Genomic DNA, 24,031 nt, shown 5'->3' on the forward strand with positions numbered 1-24,031 from the left:
TTGAATAGAATGCACGCCAAACAGCTCCCTTGTCTTCACGTACAAAATCTCGCAATTTTCAGGAAATGCAGCGGCCTGAACTTCAAAGGCATTACAAGATAGATGTGGCATGTGGGGAATTAGACATAAAATTTCTTTTATTATTGGGAACAAAAGCTGTGGGTTTAATCTCCTGTGTGATAGGAGCTTTAGCTGATCAGGGTTACACTAAGCCATTCTGATACAGGGAACAGGAAAGACACCATCTTTTTATTTCTTTCTACCCCCTCCTCCTCCTCTCAGTTCGCATATGCAAATTACATAGCAAGGAGGGGAGTCATGCAATACCTCTGAGGGCAAAAGCCTTTCCTTTGATCAGCCTCTTCCAGGCCTGGAGTCCCACAGCCTCCAATTCTACCTGCCCCTTTATGTTATTTGATGTATCAAATTATACTCCACCGCTCTCAGAAGGAGAATATATTATGAAACGCTGCAACCTAGGAGGAAGCTACATCTTTAAAAAGTAAATATTTCCTTCAGTTAGCCTTTTAAATTTTGATATTTGTTGTTCAATTATTACAGATTGATGGAATGGAATGAACACAATAAGGTGACGATCAAAATAGATCCAGAGACATGGAAGTAGGGAAGAGATTGACAAACCTCAGTGGGAAGGGGGAGGGGGGAGGGAAGAGATGAACCAAAGAACTTACATGCAGATCCGCACAACCAATGGACACAGACAATAGTGTGGGGAAGGCAGGAGCGGGGTGGGAGCGGGGAGGAGGGGGTCAATGGGAGGAAAAGGGAAACATCTGTAATACATTCAACAATAATTTTTAAAAATTATTACAGATTTAGTCATAAAACAAGTTGTTTGCCGACAGAACTATTGCCGAGGAGATGTCAGAGGTCATGGTGGGGTCTCCTGCACTCCTATCACTAATGCGAGCCTCTGATAAACAAGGAGTGTTGGGGGAACTGGACAAAATACTGCTGGCTTCGCCAAAAAATAAAGTCCTTCTGTGCAATAAGAAAGGCAGATGGCTGAAAGTGCTTACTTGCTAAAAACAAATGAAATTTCTAAAATGTACCCCCGCCTCTTAAAGTACAGAATTTCTCTCTTGCAGTCATTTTTACACAGTAGCAATGTATTCTGGCCGCAAAAGAGCAAAGTGAATTGTTCTTCAAGGTCTCAAGAAATAAGTGGCCTCCCCAACTGGTGTGGTTTTCCTGGCATTTTTTTCTTCTGGGCAAAGTCATGAAACTGGGAGAGGGGGACGAAATGTGTCCTAAAACCTTGGGGGACTAAAGGAGAACAAAAGCACAGTTACCTTAATCCCCAGCCAGTAATGGTACAGTGAACCCCTTTACACTGGCACACATATCCTGTGTTCATTGTGGGGGTTCTGCTAGCAACCCCTCCTTCACCTCTGAAACCAACACTGTCCTGCAGGAAAGAAAGACCCAAGACGGCAGCACAGTGCTTGTGGGGACTTAGGCTGCCTGAAGAGAGCTTTTCAGAGAGACTCGGATCAAAGAAATGGATGCATTTATGTAATGAGTGTTCAAAAGTGGTCGCACTTACTGAATGCTGAGCCGGATCAAGGAAGCCGTCTGTTCCACTTGCATGAGTTCCTTGAGCAGTTTCCTAGAGAAGAAGAGAAGGAAGCTTTTAGTCTGGAGGAACGCATTCTTGAACATGTCTGCATCTTTGTTGTGGTCATCTCCGGATAGCCTCTTAGATCGGTTCTTGACCATACAGTGACTGTAACCATGAGTGATGATGGTGATGAAAATGATTAAGATCTAAGTCTGTAAATAGATCTTCGTGGATTTCTTTTACACTCTAGTTAGAAAGGTGTGACTACAGAAGGGGAAACCGAGGCTCAGAGAGCTCAAGTATGTGTGTAGGTGGTGGAGCCTGGGATTGAACTTGGGCAATTGGACACCAAGTTTATTTTTTATTTATTTATTTATTTATTTATTTATTTATTTATTTATTTATTTATTTTATCCTCACCCAAGGACATTTTTCCTTTTTTGTTGTTGTTGTTGTTGTTCAGGTAGAGTGGGAGGGAGAGAGAGGAACAGAGAGAGAGAGAGAAACATCGATATGAAAGGGACACATCGAGTGGCTGCCACCCACACGACCAACCAGGGCCGGGGACAAACTGCAACCGAGGTACGCGCCCTTAGCGGGAACCGAACCCTGGTCTCTCCGGACCGTAGGCCGACGCTCTAACTGCTGAGCCAAACCGGCCAGGGCTAAAGACAATGTTTTATTCAACTCAGTAGCCTTGTCCTCTGGCAGAGGGCCCAGCCACTCAGCAGCTGCTCAGGACACCCGGTAGCACAGAAGCATTCCTCATGGGCACACAGCATTACACACCAAGGAAGGGCGCGGAGCTTCGTTCAAGAGGATGCTTTCTCAGCACCACGGACTCCTCCGGCATCCTCATGCTTGCTGTCCAGATAACAGCATTAATGTCATGCATGGCAGCTTGATGCCCACGCCTTTCTCTCTACTTTGAATCCAGCCTGCAGTCCCAATGAATTTTATAGTCCCCGCCCCCCTTACATGAAAAGTATCTGCCGATTCCTCCAGGTGGATTGTTTTGTAAAAAACAAAGGCAGAGAGCCACTGACAAGTGAGAATAGAAAAGGTCATACAATGGCACGGGACAGCGAGAGAAATCAAAGATGCTCTCTCAAGTTCCAGAGGAGTGACACAGTTTAAACCAAAAGACGAAGATTGTCTTGAGTTTGCAATTACACTCGCAAACTACCTAAAGAGCGATTTGCAACCAGGGAGAATCTTGGGCCTCGGATGGACTTTTCACGGCGCTGAGCCGGCCGGAGCTAGAGGGCCGCGGGTGAAGGCGACGCAGGAGGGCAGAGGGGAGCTGAACGCTCCGCCCTGCATTGGTTGCCTCACCTCTGCACTCTGTCCGGATGGTTGCACGAGGGAGCCAACCAATTACTTCCGAAACACTGAAGTCGGGGACCCTGGCGGGCGGCATGTCGTTGAAGTTGGTGACTCAGACTGTAAACAGAGCTGGCTACTGCAATGATTCTACTTCTATGGTCTCCCCATCGACGGCTTCATGGCTTTCCCCACACAGATGACTTAGCACGAAATAGGCTACGATTTCTTCCTGTCTCCCCGCTGCACCTCCCACCGCTCCTCAGAGGGGCAGGGCGTCTTTGCAGGATGTGCATGCACCATGTAAATGATTGTTTCACCCCTACACTGACGGATTCGCATTCTGTGCAGGACGGTCCCTGACCCTGTGACAGCCTGACACCCCGAACGGTGTGCTCCTGATCACAGCTTCGGCCTTATCTATTTAATAGTGAATAGGCAACCCTCCTCCCAGGCCCCTTGGGTACCAGCCCCAGGGACCTGGGTCACTCTCTGCTCCCCACCAGCCACAGGGTCCTTGTACAGGCTGCAGCTTTGACCTGGGGGGTCTTAACACCCAGTTAACTCACACTCATCTGTGCTTCCTGATGAACACCCCACTCCTGGTCTCAAGGGCCCATTATACTTCCTTCAGGGCATGTGTCACAGTTGCCATTTCACAGTCAGTTACAAAGGACTTGATTAAAGTCTGCCTGTTTTTTTCACTACATTCCACAGATAAGTGAGATCATGTGGTATTTGTCTTTTGCTGCTTGGCTGGTTTCGCTTAGGATAATACTTTCCAGGTCCCTCCGTGTGGTCTCAAAGGATAAGAGATCTTTCTTTCTTACAGCTGCATAGTACTCCATTGTATATATGTACCACAGGTTTTTAATCCACTCATCTACTGATGGACACTTGGGCTGTTTCCAGATCTTAGTTATTGTAAATAGTGCTGCTATGAACATGGGGAACATATATTCTTTCTGATTGGTGTTTCAGGCTTCTTAGGGTATATTCCTAGAAGTGGGATCACTGGGTCAAATGGCAGTTCTATTTTGAAATTTTTGAGGTAGCACCATAGTGTTTTCCAAAGCGGTTGCACCGGTCTGCAACTGCTGAGACATAGAAGTAGGATTCAGACTGGCAAACCTCAGAAGAGGGGGTGTTGGAAGGGAAGAGATAAACCACAGAGCTTATATGCATGTACGCATAACCAATGGATATAGACAACAAAGCTGGGGATGGGGTGGGGGGATGGGAAGGAGGGTGTCAATGGGGGAAAAAAAGGAGAAACATCTGTAACAAAAACAAATTAATAAAAATAATAAAAAAATAAAGGATATAGGAATTTAAATAAATAAATAAATAAATAAAAAGTCCACCTGTTTCACCAGTATGTTGGCTCCCTGGGGGCAGGGCTGTATCTGTCTGCTCCCCATTTTGACTCTAGCTCTGACCGCATTGCCGTGGACATGGGAGGCATTTGGTAAATATTTGCCACAGGAAGGAAAGATGGACGGGAGGGAGGGAGAGGGGAGAGAAGGGAGAAAGGAAAGGAGGGAGGGAGGAGAAAAGGGAGGCTGACTCACCTCATTGCTAAGTTTAGACCTTCTTGGGTGACTCTGAGGCCTCACGGAGAGCTGTCCCTTCCCCACCCTCTGCCTCATCACCCCAGAGATTATGTCTTCCACACACGGTCCTGGCTCCAGTAGGGCTGTTTTGAGCAGGAACGAAACCCTGCCTGATCTAAGTTCAGTTTCTCCCAAGAATTTGGAAGGCGCTGGTAAGTTCCTAGAATCGAGAGCTCAGTCATCGTGGGGTCACGGTTCCCTGCCTATGTTCAGAGAGAAACAGAAGCCGAGCTTTGGAACAAGAAGAATGATGCAGAGACAAGAGGCAAGAGCAGAGGGGCTGTGGGGAGGGGAGGTTTCCCAGTGGGTTGGGGACCACATTGTTACCTGATTGCTCAGTGGCTCAGGGGGCCAGTCCCTCCCAGGACTCACCGTACCTCCTGCCTCTCACTTTCCACGCTGAGACTCACTCCTGTGCTGTGTAATATATATCCCCATGTTTTGAGCTGCTGTGAGTGGGCTTCTGTTTCCCCTCCCTCGAAAACAAAAACAAAAACAAAAAAACAAAAAAAGCTGCAAGTAATACCCTGGTCTCAAAGGTGGCACCTCACCCACTGGGGTGGGGCAAGGTTTCTGCACCAGCCCTGCATTCAGAAATGCCAGCTGCTTGATGGGAAACACTCTCTCCAAGTTGCTCAGCAGCCCCGACCTTATCTGGGGTCTGGAGATGAACTCTCCTTGAAAGGGGCCTGATGCCCCATCAGCACAGGGCAATACAGCCAGTCCCATGTGGGCTCATTCTCTGCGACTTGGCAATGGTGGAGCGTGGGAAGGCTGGTGCCGGTCACACCTGGGGTGGAAGGACAGTGAGCCAGGGTGGGAAGTGCGTGCAGCCCCCTGAGTTTAAAGACAGAGACTCTCCCCAGGAAATCTGGTGACTCAGCGCATAACACCAGGCTGTGGCGCCTGACTGTAAATGAAAACCCAAGGACCAAGTTTGGGTCCCCGGTTCCTGCCATGCCTGCAGCCGGTTGCTGGGACCAGAGGCACTTGGCCATACAAATGGCTCATGTGTCCCTGGATTCGCAGCAGGATCTCAGCACCCTGCCTCCAGACTCAGAACCTGGAAGTCACTTCATAGCATGTGGGGTCTGTTTTCTCCGGAGAGCTGTGGGTGCAAACCACCCCCCACTGTAACCACGCAGAATCATTGCACACAGCAAGGGCGGCAGGGGGGACCCTGAGTCCAGTCTCCTGTATCATCTCCTTCTGTATCTTACCCATTCCCACATCAGATGCCTGGTCTCTGGCTTGAATATTCCTAAAATATTATCTTTGTTCCCTCCCCACCCCAACCCCCACCCCTTGTAGGTTGAATGTAAGTGACTGAGCTGAACAAGGACAACATCCAAACTCACACTGAACGCCCCCCGCTCTCTGATATCAGCACACGTTTGCCTGGGACTCTGTTCCTTCTTTGTCTGTCTGTAAACATGTACCTATTCTTTGTGTCCTTGGGAAGCCCACGTTGACCCCCTTGCAGAGTCCCCACTGACCCCTCGTGGAGCCCCCAAACATGGTGAACAGCTCCCACTTCCTCAAGCTCGGAATTCCACTAGTGTCTCCGACACTCTCTCACAGATGAGTCTCTCCACCCGCCGTCCCCATCGGACTGTGAGCACCCTGCACCCAGGCTGTGCTCACCTTATTCATGAGTGATACGTACATTCTGGACACAGACTTGGGTTCAAACCCAATGCTCCCGTCTGTTTAGCTGTGTGACTTTGGGCAAATGGCTTGACCTCTGTTTTCTTAGCTATCGAGTGGGGATAATAATGACCTTCTCAGAGCTGGGTGGTGTGATGATCACACAACACAATCGCCTGGCTTTGCTACTCAGGAAATGTGCATCATGCCAGACGCCCACCAGCACTGCCTACCTGGCCAACAGCAGTCCTTCCAATCAACAAAGTCTGAGTGTGTTTTGTAACATCTTGCCAAATGGGTAAGAGTATCCAGATGACCGCGACAGCAGGACCCAGGCACGCCCATGGCCGACACAGCCCCTGGCACACAGTGGGTTTATCATTTTCCAGAATAAAGATCTCAGGAGGCTCTTCCTTATTGATGGAATATAATTGGAGCTGCTAGCCCAAGGCTTGCCTCTGACTGGTCGGACTGCTCAATCACAAGGGCATCCGTTCTCGGCCCGCTGCGTTCCATGTGGCAGACCCAGTGTCCAGCGAGGGCTCAGGCACACGGCCCGTGACGGTTCCATGGACAGATTCTCCCTGCCTCCCTCCCTGGGGAAACAGACTTCTACTTGCAGCTCCAGGGACCTTGGAGAGACAAACAATATTACACGCGCACGCGCCCCCTCTGAGGTTTATTGTTGGTGTGTTTAATTTCCTGTGCTGGCCTTACAGGAGATTTCCAATGTTTGGGCTGTAGGGTGTGTTCTGATTAAAAATAATCCTCCCAATTATGGGTTGGCATGAGCCTCCCGCCACACGCTCTCTGCCACCAGCCTCTGCTTCCCTGTCCGCAATAATCATGTCTGTGGCGCCTGACTGTAGATGAAAACCCAAGGGCCAAGTTTGGGTGCCCGGTTCCTTGGCTGTACCGGATCTTTTCATGTGCACTGTCTGTCAAAAGGATGCGGCGGTGTGTACTCCAAAGAAATCCCGAGCCTCTCAGACTGGAGCAGAGAGCGAAGGCTCCAGAGCCTCCTTGGAGGAACTGTGTTTGAACGCGCCGGGGAGAACAGGGCGCATGCGTGCCAACCACGCTCCTTTCATTCGGCTCCAAACTTGAGTGAGGCTCGGTCTGAAAAGGGAAGCTGAACTCTGGGGAAATTTCAAGGTGTATTTATATATATTTTTTCTCCACCAAGTACATAAGACAGGACATGGAATTCAAAGCATGTGAAAGTAACTCTGTGAAAGGAAATACACGCATGAGACCCGGTTATTTCAGTCTCTGTCAGCGTAAAACTTTCTGGGTATAGAGTGAGGGGAAAGAGGAAGGTGCTTTCAGCTGGGAAATACCATCCAGTTCCTCTTGTGTTATCAGACAGGACATGTCCCTATGGCTGAGCCCAGTCTAGGCACTTGAAATATGGTGTAGAGTAAAAAAAAAAAAAAAAAGTCTCTTGGGAACCCACAGAGACTGAAGGGCTGAGAGTGTGCCTAGCTCGACCCCTGGGTTGCAGAGAGCCTTCCTGTCTGTTATCGATCACTCCTGATGCCCTTGAACCTCAGACACTGAGGATGAGCATTAGATACTGATGTGTCTTCCCAAGAAAGTGCCCTATGGGCTGAGCCTAGCTTTGGTGGGTTTTGTGAATTACAGCATATGTCTTGGTGACTTATTTATGACCACGCAGGCAGGCTGCTCAAGCCCCGGCCACTGTGCCCATGAAGACTGCCACGTGCATCAGGGGCAGACTATGAACCATGGGCCGAACCCAACACAGGGCCTGGCTTGGTAACTACAGCTTTACTGGGACAGAGCCATGATCATTCCCCTGTGTAATATCCACAGTGCTCATGCTGCAATACAGATGAGCAGTTGCGACATTCTATGGCTCACAAACCCAAAAATATCTACTACTTGGCCCTTTCTAGAAAAGGGTTGCTGTCCTCCGATGAAGAGGCTGACATCCAAGTTCACAAAGAGCTAAATAAATACACAACAACTCTTGCGATCATTAGCCAATACTAATAAGCATTTGTCATGTACCAGGCACTTTATTTACAAAATTCCCTCCAGGCACAACCTCCATTATTTCCCATTCGATGATGATGAGCCAGGCATTTAAGAATCTGAAAGAATCTGCCCAGGTCTTAGCACTAGTAATCTCAAAAGCCGGGATCCAAACCCGGTTGGGTGTGGCTCTGGGGTGCACCGTTTTAGCGATATCTGGTGTACCTATCTTAAAAATAGTTTGGCTTCTTTGGTGGGGCCTTGGGGCTCATTTCTAGCAGGAGGAGAAAACTTCCTAGTGGCTCCCCTAAAATAGTTTCCTTTACCAACCCCACGACAAACCTCAAGAACTCAACATTTCTGCTGTTTAAAGAGGGGGATTTTCCGTGCCTGTGACATCGCCTTAGAGGCACCACGGGGCATGACAAAACAAATCAGAGAAAGAAAAGGTATTTAATTCCTGTAGATAGACTCTTAGGTTGAGCAATGAAAGACCTGCAGACATGGATAGGAACTCCCAGCTGATCACTGGCATTGCGCAAAATCATTTCAAAGACGGAAATGCTTCTTCTTGTCATAGAAATGGCCAGTGAGTTCTTTCCATCCAGAAGAATGAGGCTTTTCGGCAAATGTTCCTGAGTTCACATGAACTGAGTTTACCCAGATCCCTCAGTGTCTGGAGCTGGCCTGGCCCAACTTGGCATTAAGGAGACCAAAGGATCTCATCCATGTAGAAACCACCCAACTTCTCACATAAAAAACTCAGATGGAAAGAAAAGGACCGACCTCTGCAGAAATTTGACACAGTAAGCTCTGCTACTTCAGACGCATGAAACGCGATCACGGAGGGCTCGGTGTCACCTGCAGCACGCCAGGCTCCAGGAGCAGAGCTTGAAGAGAAAGTAGACCCTCCACAGTCTCTACCCTGTGTGGTTTCAACTCTCAGCTCAAATATCGCTGCCTTAGCAAAGCCTCCCGTCTCTGCAGCAAATCTAGGACAGGCTCCCTTCTCCTTGCATTTATCTCTGCTATAACCACAGAGCAGATTAGTATCTGTCTCTCCTGCTAGACAGAACACTGCATGAGGACTCAGACCCTGGGCGTTACGTCCGTGCCGAACGCTGTGCACCTCTCGTGGTATTTGGCACGGAAACGGTGCTCATCAAATATGTGCTGAATGAATAAATGAGCGAGTGAATAATTCTAGGAAAACACCACAACTTCCTCCAGCATCCCAAAGGCCTTCATCGGTGACCCAGGTACTCATCACTAAGCACCCTGCTGAGAACACTCTCCAAGCCCAGCTTCCCTATCTAGCCCATACCCAGCTCCTTCCAGGTCAGTTAGAGGACAGGTTGCAGTATTTGAAGAGACGGGTTTGTGTGTGAGGGAACAGCTTGACCTTGGAGGTTGTACACACCTGGGTACAAATCCTGGCTTCAGCACTTTCTAGCTGTGTGCCCCTGAGTAGATTATTTTATACCTCTGGGCCTCAGTTCTTGCATGTAGAAGGCAGAAAGAAAAATTACTCTTAGCAGATTCTTACAATGGCTAAGTGAGACATCTTAGAAAACAGGCTTCAAGTATGTCTATAATGGGTGTTCAATGAGTTGCACCTATTTTAATCATATTTAAGTCCTAAGTTGAAGATGATCTTAAAAACAAACAGACAAAAAAATGAAGAAAAATATTGTGACTTAAAGGAACTTGGTAAGTATCTATTTGGGACAGATAGGGACATATGTGAGTGTATGTAAGGCAGCAATAATAACAGAAGCATAATAATAATAATATAAAATAATAATACCAAGCGTTCGATGCTTACTCTGTGTCATGCACAGTGATAAACAATTTGTATGCGGCAGTCCACTGAATCCCCATTAAATCTCGGTGCTGTGGATGTCATTATCTAGTGTTCAGATGAAGCATGATACTCAGAGTAGTTAAGATCTGTGCAAGTTCCCACAGAGAAACTGGACCTTGAACCCTGACCTGAATGGTGATTAGATGACACTATATTCAGTCTCAAAGAGAATGTTCCTATTCTGGTGGGCGTCACTTGCTATGACGTCCCGGAGAAGGACAGAGAAGGATGTGGGATGACCTAACAGAGGCCATGGTGTGCTCTTCCAGGAGAGGAATTTAGATGTGCCACGATACCACCATCATTTCCCACACACAGAGGCAGCATCTACGTAATGGATCATCCCATTCCAAGCAATGCACTATGGCTATTATCCCTCATCTTGGTAGGCCTGTTGATCTTTGTCATTGGAGACAGAAATTGTGCAGGTATGAGCCACAGGCTCACTAAGAGATCCCCCAGACATAGGGATTCTGAGTAACAACGTCTTCCCTTGAATAAGCGTTGCTCCAAGCTCTTGGCCTCTCCTGTCAGGCATATGGCACCATGGGGAAGACCCTCCCCCCAATTCCAACTGTCTTCCTTCCTTGACACCTAGTCATCTGAGGGCTAAGCCAACCAGTTCCACCAAAGGGAAATGAAGAATGGATGCAGCAACACGAAAGCTCACAGGAGGCTGAGCTACAGACAGATTTATAGAGCCGGGACGCAAAGCCCGTCACTGGGAACGCACGGCGCTTTTGTTCATTACTCATCTTTTACTTGGAATCTATTTCTCGATGAAAAGTTGCTTTCCATTTCAAGTACCAAGATTAATGTGTAAACAATACACAATAGCATAAGCCAGACTGCAGCGGAGAAGGGGGCGAGGGGAGGAGAAGAAAGGAAAAATGAAACCCCTCAGTACATAGCGTGATGTACTTGCTCAGATTCCTGCTTTATTGACACCACTGAGAACACTTTGCTTCCGAGCTTCACGACTCATCGCTCTGTAAAAGAAAGGGAACTGGCTGCAGCGTCTACTTCAACCTGGACAGGAAAAACAGACCATAAAGAAAACCCATTCTCTACCCTGGTGGTCTCAAGTCTTCAAAAAAAAAAAATCTATTTAATATGTGTTGGACTCCAGAGCTCCTTATTACTTTACTTTATTCAGACCAGGGGAGATATCTCAAAATAAAAATGACACCAACATGAGAGGAAGGAAGCTATGAAATGTAGACATCCTGTTTTCTTCAGAGAGATCACCAGCTTTATCAAATTCATCTCAACCTAAAAAAGGTCTCATGACTACACTGAAGATTCAAGTTGGTCCCATCATCACAAGAATGTAATCTCAAGGAAATGGTATGACTATCAAGGCAAGCTTGGTGCAGTTCTCTTTGATATAAAAACCATAAGCATCAGATCCCGACAGAATCACAGGGCCTGGGTCCTCTCCCAAGTATGGGAGAGCCTTCTATACAAAACATATGCAATGCTTTTACTGATAATACCTTTTTTTTTACCTAGTTGCCGAGGCAATTTTCAAAGACACACGCTGCTACATTCTTTACACCTAAAACGTCTGCCTTCTGAAAAATAGAAGGCTTAAAAAATAGTTTCCTAAATATTCACTAACAGAGGTATGAATTTTAATCCCATTCTTGCTATTCACTAACTATCTGGCCTTGATTAGGGAACTCAACTCTCTCTGAGCCTCGGTTCCCTTGTTTGCACGAGGAAGGACCTGGACCTTCTGGTGTTAAACTTCTCTTTCCTTTTAATTTCTCTAGATGATCTCAGTTACGAGCATGCTCATAAGAAGAAAAACCAATGAGAGAAATTGCCAAAGGCACCCCCAAAAATGTGTGTGCAGCTCAACAGGAGTCAAGGCCAAGGTAGAATCTACCGTGTGCCTCTTGGCATGAAACTCTTCCCAAAATGCCCCCACCCCACGAAAAAGAAAAAATAATTAAGCAAAAATAGATATAACCCATCTAGTTAGAAAAGGACATATAATTTGAAAGAAAAGCAGTAGATTTCAGGAGATAAAAGAACATTCCCTATAGTCAATCCTTCATGTTCAGCAAAGAACCACCAAGCCATTTGGTACAATTTTCCAGAAAAGTCAATAAAATGAAGGAAAGAGAGTCCGGCAGAAAGGTGGATCGATACAGCACTCAACATCTCCACGTGGAGAAAGAAGTCATAAAACTAGACCAAAGTTAGGAAAAGTTTGGTAAACGTTCCAAGGGGCCACATCAGGTAACCATCAAACATTACTCGTTTAATGTGAGACCTCATCCAAACCTGTTTTGGTTGATATTTTCTTCAAAAATGATTTCAGGTGAGTAATAAATATTATTAGCCACAAGAAATACAGGAAGTTTTGAAACAAAAGTCATTGCTTCTCTGGTGTTGTCATGAGAGACAATAGCATTTAATGGTAAGAATCAAGACCGGCAGTAAGCAAAACTTGGGTTCAGGTTGTCTCTGTGTTTGACATTGGGACATGTGTGGACTTCTCTGAACCTCAGCATCTTCCTCTGGCAAGTGGCTAGCAGCGCCTACACCATAGGACTGCTCTGAGGGTTAAATGAAATAATGCATGTAAAATGCTTAACAATGTGCTTGCATATGCCGCTTGGACACCTCTATTACTCTTAGCCACTTCTGTTATTCGAAGCCTTCTGACACCTACTGAGCATTTACTCAGTTCCAGGCATTCTCATGAACTTGCTCCGTGATTTTTCTTTCATTGAAAAATCTTCACATCAACCTTATCAGTCACTTGACTCACTTCTCAGGGAACTAGATCTCATCGTGCTCCAACTTATCCTAAAATGCGTCAACCTTTTACAAAAATTATAAAACTATCATATTAGTAAAGGTACTTACTTTAATAGGACCACATGACTTAATAGGAAAATAGCCTTTAATCCTAAAGCAAACTCCTAGCCAGGTAATTGAAAAAACAAGCACACAGCCCTGGCCCGTTTTGCTTCATGGTTAGAGCAGCGGCCCACGGACCCGAGAGTCCTAGGTTCAGTTCCCGCTAAGGGCACGTACCTTGGTTGCAGTTTGTCTCCAGCCCCAATTGGGGTGGTGTGGGTGGCAACCAGTCGATGTGTCTCTCTCACATCGATGTTTCTCTCTCTCTCCCTCCTTGCTCTATCTGAAGATAAACGCAAAAAAAATGTCATTGGGTGCAGATTAAAAAAAAGAAGAAGAAAAAGAAGAAACAAGCAAACAAATGAAAAAAACCATTCACTCGAGTCCTGGCCAGTTTGGCTCAGTGGTTGGAGCGTTGGCGCTTGGACCAGGGAGTCACAGGTTCCATTCCAGTCAAGGGCACGTATGTCAGTTGCGGTTGGTCCCTGGCCCTGGTCAGGCTCATGTGCGAGGCAACCAGTTGATGTGTCTCTCTTGCATCAATGTTTCTCTCTCTCCTCCCTCCCTCCCTCCCTTCCTCCTTACCTACCTTCTTCCTGAAAATTAATGGAAGGATATCCTCAGGTGAGGGTTAAAAAAGAAGAAGAAGAAAGCAACCGTAACACCAGGCTGCAAGCCGAGAAGCTGACTGAGAGGGGCACATTCTGACTCGGGGGAAGGGTGGTGGTGGAGGAAACATATATGGTAAAGTGACAACTGAGATGATTCATGGAGAATAATTAGGTTTTGTTTGTTCAACAGTCAGAAGAGGGGAGCATGAAGAATTGGACAAATTGCTGCTTAAAGAAAACAGGTGGCTAAGCAGCAGGAAACATGAAATTCCATGGCCTCTCGGGGAATCCTCAGCAATCTCTGGGAGCCAGAATGTGGGGAGGTCATTGCAGGGGTCGAGCCTGGGAAGATGAGACCAGACGGAGGAGCTTCCTGGGCCATTCCTAATGACAGCGCCAACGTAAAGGACACTTACGTTGTGCTCAGTGCTGTGCACAGACTAACCAGGAGCTGAGTCTCCCCAGCAACTCTGTGAGGCAGGTGTTGTTAATGCCAGCTTCACAGCTGAGCAAACGGAGCTCGGAGAGACTGGTGGCTGAAAGACACCTGAGTGATGTGAAACAGGGCCATGCCCTTAACCGAGACCCTCCAGACTCAAAGGCCATGCTCTGAGCCACTGTAAATCACTGAGTTCAGGCTTTGGCCAGTGGTCATTAAGGACCCATGAAGGATGTCTGAGAAAAGAAATGACATGTTCTGGCCTATATTTTAAGAGAATAACTGGCCACAGCGTAGAAAATGGGCCGAAGGTGAGACAGATGGACAGAGAGGCCTGGAAAATCATCGTAAAATGCAGTCTCGGGAGGCAGGTCATCTGGTTGCTTATTTGCTCTTCCCCATTTTCTGGCTTTGTGACTCTGAGCCTCAACGTCTGCATGGGTGATATAGGAGTCATAGGAATACCATGCATCTCAAGAGGGTTGTTTTCAGGAATAAATGAAGGTATATAGTCTCTAAAAACTTCTTCGGTAATTGTAGCCACGTAGCTGTGATGTCAGTTTATCATCTCCAAAGGAAGATGCCCTGAAGAGAAAAGGGGGAAACGGGTCAGCCCATTCCGAGAAGTGGTGGGCACTTGCATGTCTTCCTCTTGTTACCACTCAGCCTGACCCCCCTCTTTGAAGCTCGTACCAACTACACCGTTGGGGGAGCCGCTTCCTTCCAAATCAGACTGAAGGCTGTAACAGCTGATGCTCCTCACAGGTGTGCAGAGATGAGCACCAAGATAACACGGGTCCCCACATCCTCCTCCATCCGCTACTGCCAATGCACTCTTTTGTCCTCCCTGTGCAGCCCCCTGGGTCTTAAGCTCCAACATACTGCATGAGGAACACCAGGTCACCCGTAAACCCAAACAGATTGCAAATCCAAATTTTCCATTAACACTCAAAGGGCAAGGTGATCCATTTACATATTGGACTGCGTTGGCACCCAACAAACATGTAACTGCTCCATGATTTATTTCATTTCAGTGGCTCAGCTTCGGGGAACTCTAGAGACGGCTTGTTGTTCCTGAGCCCTGCTTGGTCTGTGAACACCAAGGGTGTTCTTGCTTTTGAAGAAGCCCCGTCGCCCACCCAGAAGGCGAGCCACATGCACGTACAACGTCATCTGAACCCATTAGGATCTGCTTAGTGAGAGGCCAAGTTCAGACACTTTGTAGCTGCATGCAACGCGCCTTGGAAGGAAATCAGCCAGCCTCGCCAGCTGTTACACTCTGATTATTCTGAAAACCTGAAAAACAAAAATTTGTCAAATAAATTGACAATTGTTTTCTACATCTTAGGGATGCGCTGTTTACCTGGGGTGCAGAATAATGGGAGGCACCTGGGGAGCTGTGAGCGATTCTTCAAAGCATGAGAAACGTCAGCGCCATGGAAAATAACAGTCAGTGGCACACACTGGGCTAATGAACACTACTCATCCCCATCTGACAGGTGAGGAAACCCAGGTTCAGAGAAGTTTTGGGGTATGCTCAAGGTCACTGTCACGGCAAGGTCACCAGTAAGTGGTGATGCGGCAGGAAATAGGGAACAAAGGCTGCAAGCTCTAGCCCTCCCCGCTTCTGTCCTGGCTGGAACCTTGAAGACGTGACCTTCACGACCTGTTCCCTGCATCCCCTCCCCAATTTCCTGGAACTGAGACAAACAAACACGGGTCCCAACCAGATTCAGCAGCCATACTGATCTAAAAGAGACCAACAGAGCCATTATAATAACTTTATAATACATCTGCACTGTGGTTTCGGGGCCACTCTGCCCCTGGAATCACTGTGCTGGCGCAGGAGGGAAAAGGAGAAAATGCTATCTGGAGAGGAGGGGTGAGGATGAGCTGGATTGGCAGTCACCCCACCAGCGACAGAAGCTGAGGGCCCCCTCTCTTCCCCCACACCTTGCCTATGTTTAATAAAAACCTTCCACCCAGACCCCATCCAGGCATCTTCTTCTCTGAGGTCGCCTGTTCTCACTTCTTGAGTGCATACTCTCACTTTAATAAATTTACTGTGCTTTGCTAAATCTTTCTATCTATTCTCAAATCGTTCCTTGTGTAGTGACAAGAAGCTGGACCCCGATACCAGGTTGAGGCCTCCACTGGCCTCCCGGGTGCCACCCAGGATCAAGTGAGGGTGAAAGTTCAGCAGGTCGGTGGGTGATCCCTCTCTGCTCTCTTAGTGGTCCCCCATTTATGGCCTCCCTCCAGACAGGAAGCCCATGGCACTCTAGTCACTAACATTGAGAACTATGCAACGTGCTAAGTGTTCTTAAAATATCACCCCAGCCCTAATGCAATCATTGTAGTGATCTGGGAGGTGGGTCTTGCTTTAATACCCATTTTCCAGATAAGCAAAGTGAGGCTTTGAGGGAAAGGTTACCCAGGTTTTGGTGATGAAGGCAGGATTCTGTTTCCAGAACCAAACTTGGACCCCCTTTCTTGAGTATTGAGCACTAAAGTTGGCACCAAGGTAACAACCACTGTTTGTTGAATGAATGAGTAGATGGATGACTAGACCCTGGGCGGGATCCCTGTGGAGCCAGCTGCAGGTAGAGGTACCGTCAGCACCACACACTGTATCAGCAGCTCCTTCCCATCCGTGCCCATGGCATCCTGAAAGGTACCTTGCACACAGTAGGTGCTCAATAAATGTTTGTGCACAGAATGGCTGCTGCTATGGCTAAGTGCGTGCAGAGCCAGGGCTGTGATTGCTTTGCAGAAGTGGGGAAGATACTGCCTGATGATTATCTCCTAAGCCTTTTCATCCCATGCCTGCCCTCCATGATAGCCATACAGAAACGTGCGAATGCAATGGCCATGTTACATCTGGTGTCCTACTGGATTAGCTTGTGGCCCAGGGGACATTATCGGTGCCAAGAATCATAATCCTTCACTCCCTATCTCTTTGCAAACAAAACTGACAAAACACTCCCAGGGCTGTCTGAAGTAACCTTCACATTGGCGAACAGCCGGCTTGCCATGTTTTCCACCTGGGTGGGTGTCCCCGTCCCCTCCTCGTGGCAGGAAAGAGGCCAGCTGCAGGTAGAGGTACCTTCAGCACCACGCACTGTATCAGCAGCTCCATCCCAGCACTCTGACGTGTGTGAAATGAGACCACTTATCAATAAAGAAGAGAGCCCAGCAGCTCTCGGGATGCAGAAGGGACCTGCTGCTGGCTGCAAATCTCTCACCAGTGCATTGGAGTTTGACACTTAATATTCAAACCCAACGACAGGCTATGTACTCTGAGGATAAAACTCAGTAATAGCACACGGGTCCACAGGCTGACGAGCTGGGCATACAAACCTCCAATGTAAAGACTCACTTAAGAGCTTTCTGCCACACGTGGGGCTGGGAGGGGAGAGTGGGAGAAGGAGGGAGGGAGAGAGAGAGAAGAGAGAAGAGAGAGAAGAGAGAGAGGCATGGTCATGCTGAAAACAAGTAAAAGCCAAAATCAGCATGAAAATCCACAAGTATAATCCAGCAATCAGAGATGGTGGATGTGGAGGGAGTGGGGGTTAGGGAAGAAACTAATACATATTTTGTGTATCAATTTGTCTCTTTAGAGGACGGGAAATAACTTAAAAATATAGCACAATAGCTCATCCTTCTATTTAAATTCATGGTGTCGATGTTAGTTATTTTCCCCATCAGAGACTCAAAATAAGGGGGATGTTTCTGAAAATACACATAATAACTGAGAGATATCCAAAAGGACAATCTGGTATTTATGTGCCAGTTGCCAAAACACCATTTTCCAAACATGTATTAACTTAAGACTCCCCCACCCTGTCTAGCTCATTTCACAGCCTCTACATAATACCATACAGGGCTTAGCATGGAGTAGGCGCTGAGTAATTGCAGGTAGATCGGAGTTAGTCTACAAGCAGACACATCCATACTTAGTTTTAAAGGAATTCTGAGCTAAGCCTGCTTGGTGTAAACCAGATACCATAAGCTGGAAGTCAGGGGTCTAAATGGCCCATATGTTTGAACTACTCACCATTTAAAACAATTTATGAAAAAGTTGCCATGACTGAAAAATCAGCATTAATGCCCTGGCCAGCATGGTTCAGTGGCCTGTGCACCAGAAGGTCCCAGGTTTGATTCCCGATCAAGGATATGTACTTGGGTTGCAGGTTCAATCCCCAGTCCCAGTCGAAGATTGTGTGGGAACAACCAATCCATGTGTCTCTCCCACATTGATGTCTCTCTCACATTGATGTCTCTCTCCCTCTCTCCCTCTCTCTCTGTTTCTCTCCACCTCCTCTCTTCCCTTCCACTCTCTAAAAAAAAAAAAAAAAATCAATGGAAAAAATTATTTTGGATGAGGATTAACAAAAAAAAGTCAACAATAAATATCTACAATTCTGACTATTGATAAACCGAAACATCCAACCATACTGAGACTATTTCTCCCTGGAAAAACTCCAATGGTGGAGAAGCTGATGCTCCCCTTAGAAAGCCTGTGTTCTCCCCAGTCCTCACCCATCTTTATGGCCTCTAGCCACTTCACTCAAATATGTCACCTGTTTGGACCCCTATAGGCATTTGAGTGTTTGATCTCTGGTTTAACTCTTTAGAGGGGGAGGCAAACATTATACATTCATTTCATTCACTGAAGTGCTTTTCCTTTACCCTTAGGGCAAAAATCCCTGCAATTTCTCCCTTTTCCTCCCTGGAATTCTGAAGTGATTCAAACCCATACACATAAATAGAGCGCAATAACAGAATAAAAAATTGACTTTTTGATGAAAGTTTAAGCTAGTAAAGTGACTTTTCCCTTCTTATTTTTATCATCATTGCAGAAATATTCCAAAACATGAGAGAGCTCATCAAACACAATGAACCTTGAAAACCGTAGCTATGATGATCATGCCACTCACATGCACATACAACCTTCAGTGGCTCCCCACTGCCTACAGAACACTGGCAAACGCCTTAGCATGCACCCATAGAACGAGCTGACCTCACCCACTGGTTCTGGACTTCCAGTCCCTTGACCTTCTCATGCTATCCACTGCAATCTAGCTGCCACATCTCCTAGGTGGTCCCCTGGTGTGTATCATTTCCCTTGGTTTCTGAGGTTTTACTCATCTCATTACCCTTAGCTGGACTCCCCTTCCTTGACCCTCTAGATAGGAAAAACACACTCATGCCTCAAGGTCCAGTCAAGTATCATTTTCCAGGTAGAGTGGAGATCTCCCTGGTGCACATTGGCTAAAGTGACCCCTCTCCTGGGCTTCTATGTTCCTACATCTTAGTGTATGCCTCCAGTAAGACAAACTAAGATTCAGGTTTTCTAAGTTATCTCAGATGTTTCTATCTCATAGTTATTATTTCATCTACATTGATTTCTTGCCTCTCTCCAAACCTAGACTAAGAGTTTCTTGAAGGGAGGAAATCATCCAACTTTGGTCCTTATCAAGGAACCTGGCCGACAGCAAATGAATGTTTAGTGACTGAATTTCCAGTAAACATTCGAAGCAGAAAATGATGAGCACAGACAGAGAGATCAGCATGTTCAAAGAGGGACAGCTTAAATGTTCCTGGGGAGAGGCAAGAACTGGTTCGTAGGAGGTGTAAGTTTCGAAAGGCAGTTTGATAGAGTAACTACCAATGCAGATTCTGAAGCCAGATCCAGTACTTCCCAGCTATGTGATTTGGTGCAGGTTACTGACTCTCTCTGGGTCTCACTTTCCTCATCTATAGAATAATATTATTAATATTGTCGGCTAAATAGGGTACTGTGAAAATGAAATTTTCTACATATGGAATGCGCATAGAAAATGCATGTAGACAGTTGCAATTATCATTTGGGCTGAGCTTTGAAGAGTAGGTATGATGGATCGAAGGGGCAGGCATACCCCAGGTGAATGAAAGAACAAAAACAGAGTCAGGAAGGAAGGGAATTGTAGATGTCCAGAGACACCAATGATGTAACCTTCGGAATGTCACTGTGCAGCGAAGGACAGCTTGAAACAGGCCAGATCAAATGGGACTCTGAGCGTTGGTCTATGGTTTTTTTAAATTGTAGTTTGTAAGTAGTAGAGAAGCAGGGTGTTCAGGGAGGCAGCTCCCAGGCTGAGTGTTAGTTAACTATTTATTTCAGGCAATTCTTTTCATACCCAAATCTGGAGAACTACAAAGTTGGTAATAGGGATATTGAAGTCATGAAACATAGTTTAGTGACTTTTTGACAATATACAAACAACACCATTCTTCTGGAAGGACCAAAACTCAATCTGACACTAGAAATTTCCTGTTAGACATCTTAAGGCCAATAAAAACATAAATATATTATTTTGACTTAAAATAATTTTTAATTTCTCCATTATAGTTGACATACATTATATTAGTTTCTGGTGTTCAGTTCAATGATTAGACTTTATATAGCTTACCAAGGGATGTCCCTGATAAGTCTAGTACCCATCTGACACCATACATAGTTATTACATTATTGACTTTATCCCCTGTGCTGTACTTTGCACCCCCAGGATTATTCTCTAACTACCAATCTATACTTACTAATCCCTTCACCTTTTTCACCCACCCCCTTAACCACCCTCCCATCTGGCAACCATCAAAAAGTTCTCTGTATCACCCTAGCCAGTGTGGCTCAGTGGTTGGAGCACTAAAGGGTCATAGGTTTGATTCCCAGTGGGTTGCAGGTTTTATCCCCAGCCCTGGTCAGAGCGCATGCAGGAGGCAACCAATCAATGTGTCTCTCTCACCTCTCTCTCTCTCTCTCTCCCCCCTTCCCTTCCTCTCTCCCTTCCACTCTCTGTAAAAATCAATGGAAAAAAATATCCTCTGGTGAGGATTAACAACAACAAAACAAGTTCTCTGTATCAATGAGTCTGTTTCTATTCTATGTGTTCATTTATTTTATTTTTCAGATTCTAGATATAAATGAAATCATATGGCATCTGTCTTCCTCTGTCTGACTTATTTCACTCAGCACAATACTCTCTAGGTCCATCCATGTTGTTGCAGATGAAAAGGTTTCATTCTTTTTCATGGCTGAGTCATATTTCATTGTATATGTGCGCCACTTCTTCTTTATCCATTCATCTACTGATGTACACTTAGGTTGCTTCCATAGCTTGGCTATTGTAAATAATGCTTCAAATAACCTATAGATATATATGCCTTTACAATTTAGTATTTTGGGTTTCTTTGGATAAATATCCAAAAGTGGAATGGCTGGGTTCTTCTTTGTCTCTTGTTATATAGCCTTCATTTTAAAGTTGTTTTTTTTCTGGTATAAGTATTGCGAACCCCATTTTTGTTTACTTGTTTCCATTTTCATGAAATACCTTTTCCCATGCCTATAATTTCAGTCTGTATGTGTCTTTTGATCTAAAGTAGATCTCTTGTAGAAAGCATATGTAAAGGTCTTGTTTTGTTATCAGTTCAGCCTCCATATGTCTCTCTATTGGAACATTTAATCCATTTAAAAAAATTATTGCTAGATATGAATTTATTGTCATTTTATTATTCATATTTTTTATTGTTTGTCTCCTTCTTCTTTGTCTTACAAAAGAACCTTTAAAATTTCTTGTAATACTGGTTTGGTGGTGATGAACTCCATTAGCATTTTCTTGTCTGGGAAGCCCTTTATCTGTCCTTAGATTCTAAACAATAGCTTTGCTGGGTACAGTAATCTTGATTGTAAGTCCTTGCTTTTCATCACTTTGAATATTTCATGCCAATCCCTTCTGGCCTGCAAAGTTTCTGTTGAAAAAATTAGCTGATAGTCTTATGGGAGCTCCCTTGTAGGTAACTAACTGATTTTCTCTTGTTCCTTTTAAGATTCTACTTTTGTCTTTAAACACTGGCATTTTAATTATGATGTGTCTTGGTGTAGGCCTCTTTGGTTTCATCTTGTTTGGGACTCTGTGCTTCCTGGACTTGCATGTCTATTTCCTTCACCAGATTAGGAAAGTTTCCATCATTATTTTTTTACATAGGTTTTTAATTTTTTGTTCTCTCTCTTCTTCTTCTGGCACCCATTATATGAATGTTGGTATGCTTGATGTTGTCCCAGAGGCTCCTTATACTATGCTCATATTTTTGTCTTTTTTTTTTTTTTGCTGTTCTGATTGGCTGTTTTCTGCTTCCTTATCTTCCAAATTTCTGATTTAATCCTCTGCTTCATCTAGTCTACTTTTTATTCCCTGTAATGTATTGCTCATTTCAGTTCATATATTTTTCATTTCTGCCTTTTTTATGTTTTCTATCTCCATTTTTATGTTTCCTAGCCCTCTGTTGAAGTACATCTACTCTTCCCCTAAGTTCATTAAGAATCTTTACAACCAGTGTTTTGAACACTGCATCTGGTAGATTTCTTGTCTCTGTTTTATTTAGTTCTTTTTCTGGAATTTTATTCTGTTCTTTCATTTAGGACATGTTTCTTTCTTTCCTCATTTTGACTGCCTCCTTGTGTTTGTTTCTATGTATTATGTAGAGCTACTATGCCTCCAGGGCTTGGTAGAATGGCCTTATGTAGTAGATTTCCTATAAAGTCCAGTGGCACAACCTTCCTAGTCACACAAGCTGGGCATTCCAGATGTGCCCCCATGTGGGCTGTGTGCACTCTCCAGTTGTGGTTGAACCTTCATTGCTGTTGGCAGCTCAATAGGCGGGATTTACCTTTAGGCTCATGAGCTGTAAAGACTGGCCCTGACCACCACAAAGGATCAGCTGTGCAGGAACTGACCCCATGAAGAAGGACTTACTTCAGTGGGGCTCTGGACCCACCAAGTCTACCTCTTGAATATGTCACTTGTGGAGGTTGTTGGGTGGTGTTTTGATATAATCTGATGATGTTCACCAGGTGTTCTGGCTGTGTAGCTTATCAGGAGGTGTAGGCCAAGGTCATCTGCTACCTGTGCTTTGCCCAAGGCCATCTGGCTACAGAGAAATCTGTAGATGGCTGCTACTTGTCTTGGGCAGGAGGTGCACAGAAGAAGCTAAGCTGCAAACAACAGCTGGCTGTCACTAGTAGCAGGCCTGGGTTACTTAGCAGGAGGAGAGGTATGGGGCATGTTGAGGCCAGATGCTGTGTGTTTGAGAGATTTTTGAAAGTCTGAAGCAGTAGCCAAGACAGGAGGTTTGTATAGAAAAGGCTTGGGTGGGCCTATAAGTTGGGTGTGGTGGGGTCTCAGGGAATCGCTGTGGTGGGGGTCAGTCTTAGCCAGGTTGATGGAGACTCAGATATGGCGCTCACCTGCTGGCTCTGTTGGGGGGAGGGCTCAGCAAAGGAATAGTGGCCTCTGCCCACATTTCTGCTCCCCTAGCTATCACCTTGATGCCAGACAACTCCATTCCCCCCTGGATGTCTCCAGTGCCTTTGAAGCTGCTGTCCCAGACCGGGAGCTCACAGCCAGTAAGTCCAAGTAAGTCCATGTGTGGACCCTTTAAGAAGAATGTCTGGGACTTTAGTAGACTTCCATTTCACTCAGCCACAATCCCCACTGGTTTTTACAACCAGGATTTATAGGGACTTCTCCTCCTGACACTGAACCCTGGGCTGGGGGCCTGGTGTGTGGCTGAGACCCTTCTCTTCTTAGGTGGGAACCTCTGCAGCTGCGATATCCCTCCCGATTTTCATCCACCATACATGATTATGGCCCCAACCTGTTCAAAATCTCCATCCCCTCCTACCAGTCTCAATGTGGCTTTCTGTTTCTATTCTTAATTGTAGGACTTCTGTTCAGCTAGAGTTCAGGCAGTTCTGAATGATGGTTGTTCTGTAGTTCAGTTGTAATTTTGATGTGGTCGTGAGAGGATTCAAGCACCAAGTTTATCTATGCCACTATCTTGACCAGACCCCCAGAAGCATGGCTATTAATAGGCTGGTTTTAACGTTTGAATGTGTCTATTCGACATTGATTATTGAGCAATTTAAATTTCTTGGGAACTTCTCAGAGCTACCTCCCACCAAAGAAAAATTCACATGTATTTAGATTTTGCTTAATAAACAAAAACAAACAAACCAATTAAAAAAAAAAACACACACAC

The 24,031-nt window shown here is 45.7% G+C and overlaps 1 protein-coding gene across 3 annotated transcripts in view; it reads right to left on the bottom strand.

Annotated features, from left to right (window-relative positions):
* Positions 1-24,031, bottom strand: part of RBFOX1 (RNA binding fox-1 homolog 1) — a 1,464,646-nt gene that overhangs the window by 1,199,588 nt on the left and 241,027 nt on the right. For all 3 annotated transcript variants that reach the window (XM_036278891.1, XM_036278886.1, XM_036278889.1), the window contains exon 2: positions 1,568-1,630. The gene's annotated coding sequence lies outside the window, so the exon portion shown is untranslated. The remainder of the gene's footprint in view (positions 1-1,567; positions 1,631-24,031) is intronic.

The sequence above is a fragment of the Molossus molossus genome, unplaced genomic scaffold (assembly GCF_014108415.1).
Source record: "Molossus molossus isolate mMolMol1 unplaced genomic scaffold, mMolMol1.p scaffold_m16_p_3, whole genome shotgun sequence".
NCBI classification, from domain to species: Eukaryota; Metazoa; Chordata; class Mammalia; order Chiroptera; family Molossidae; genus Molossus; species Molossus molossus.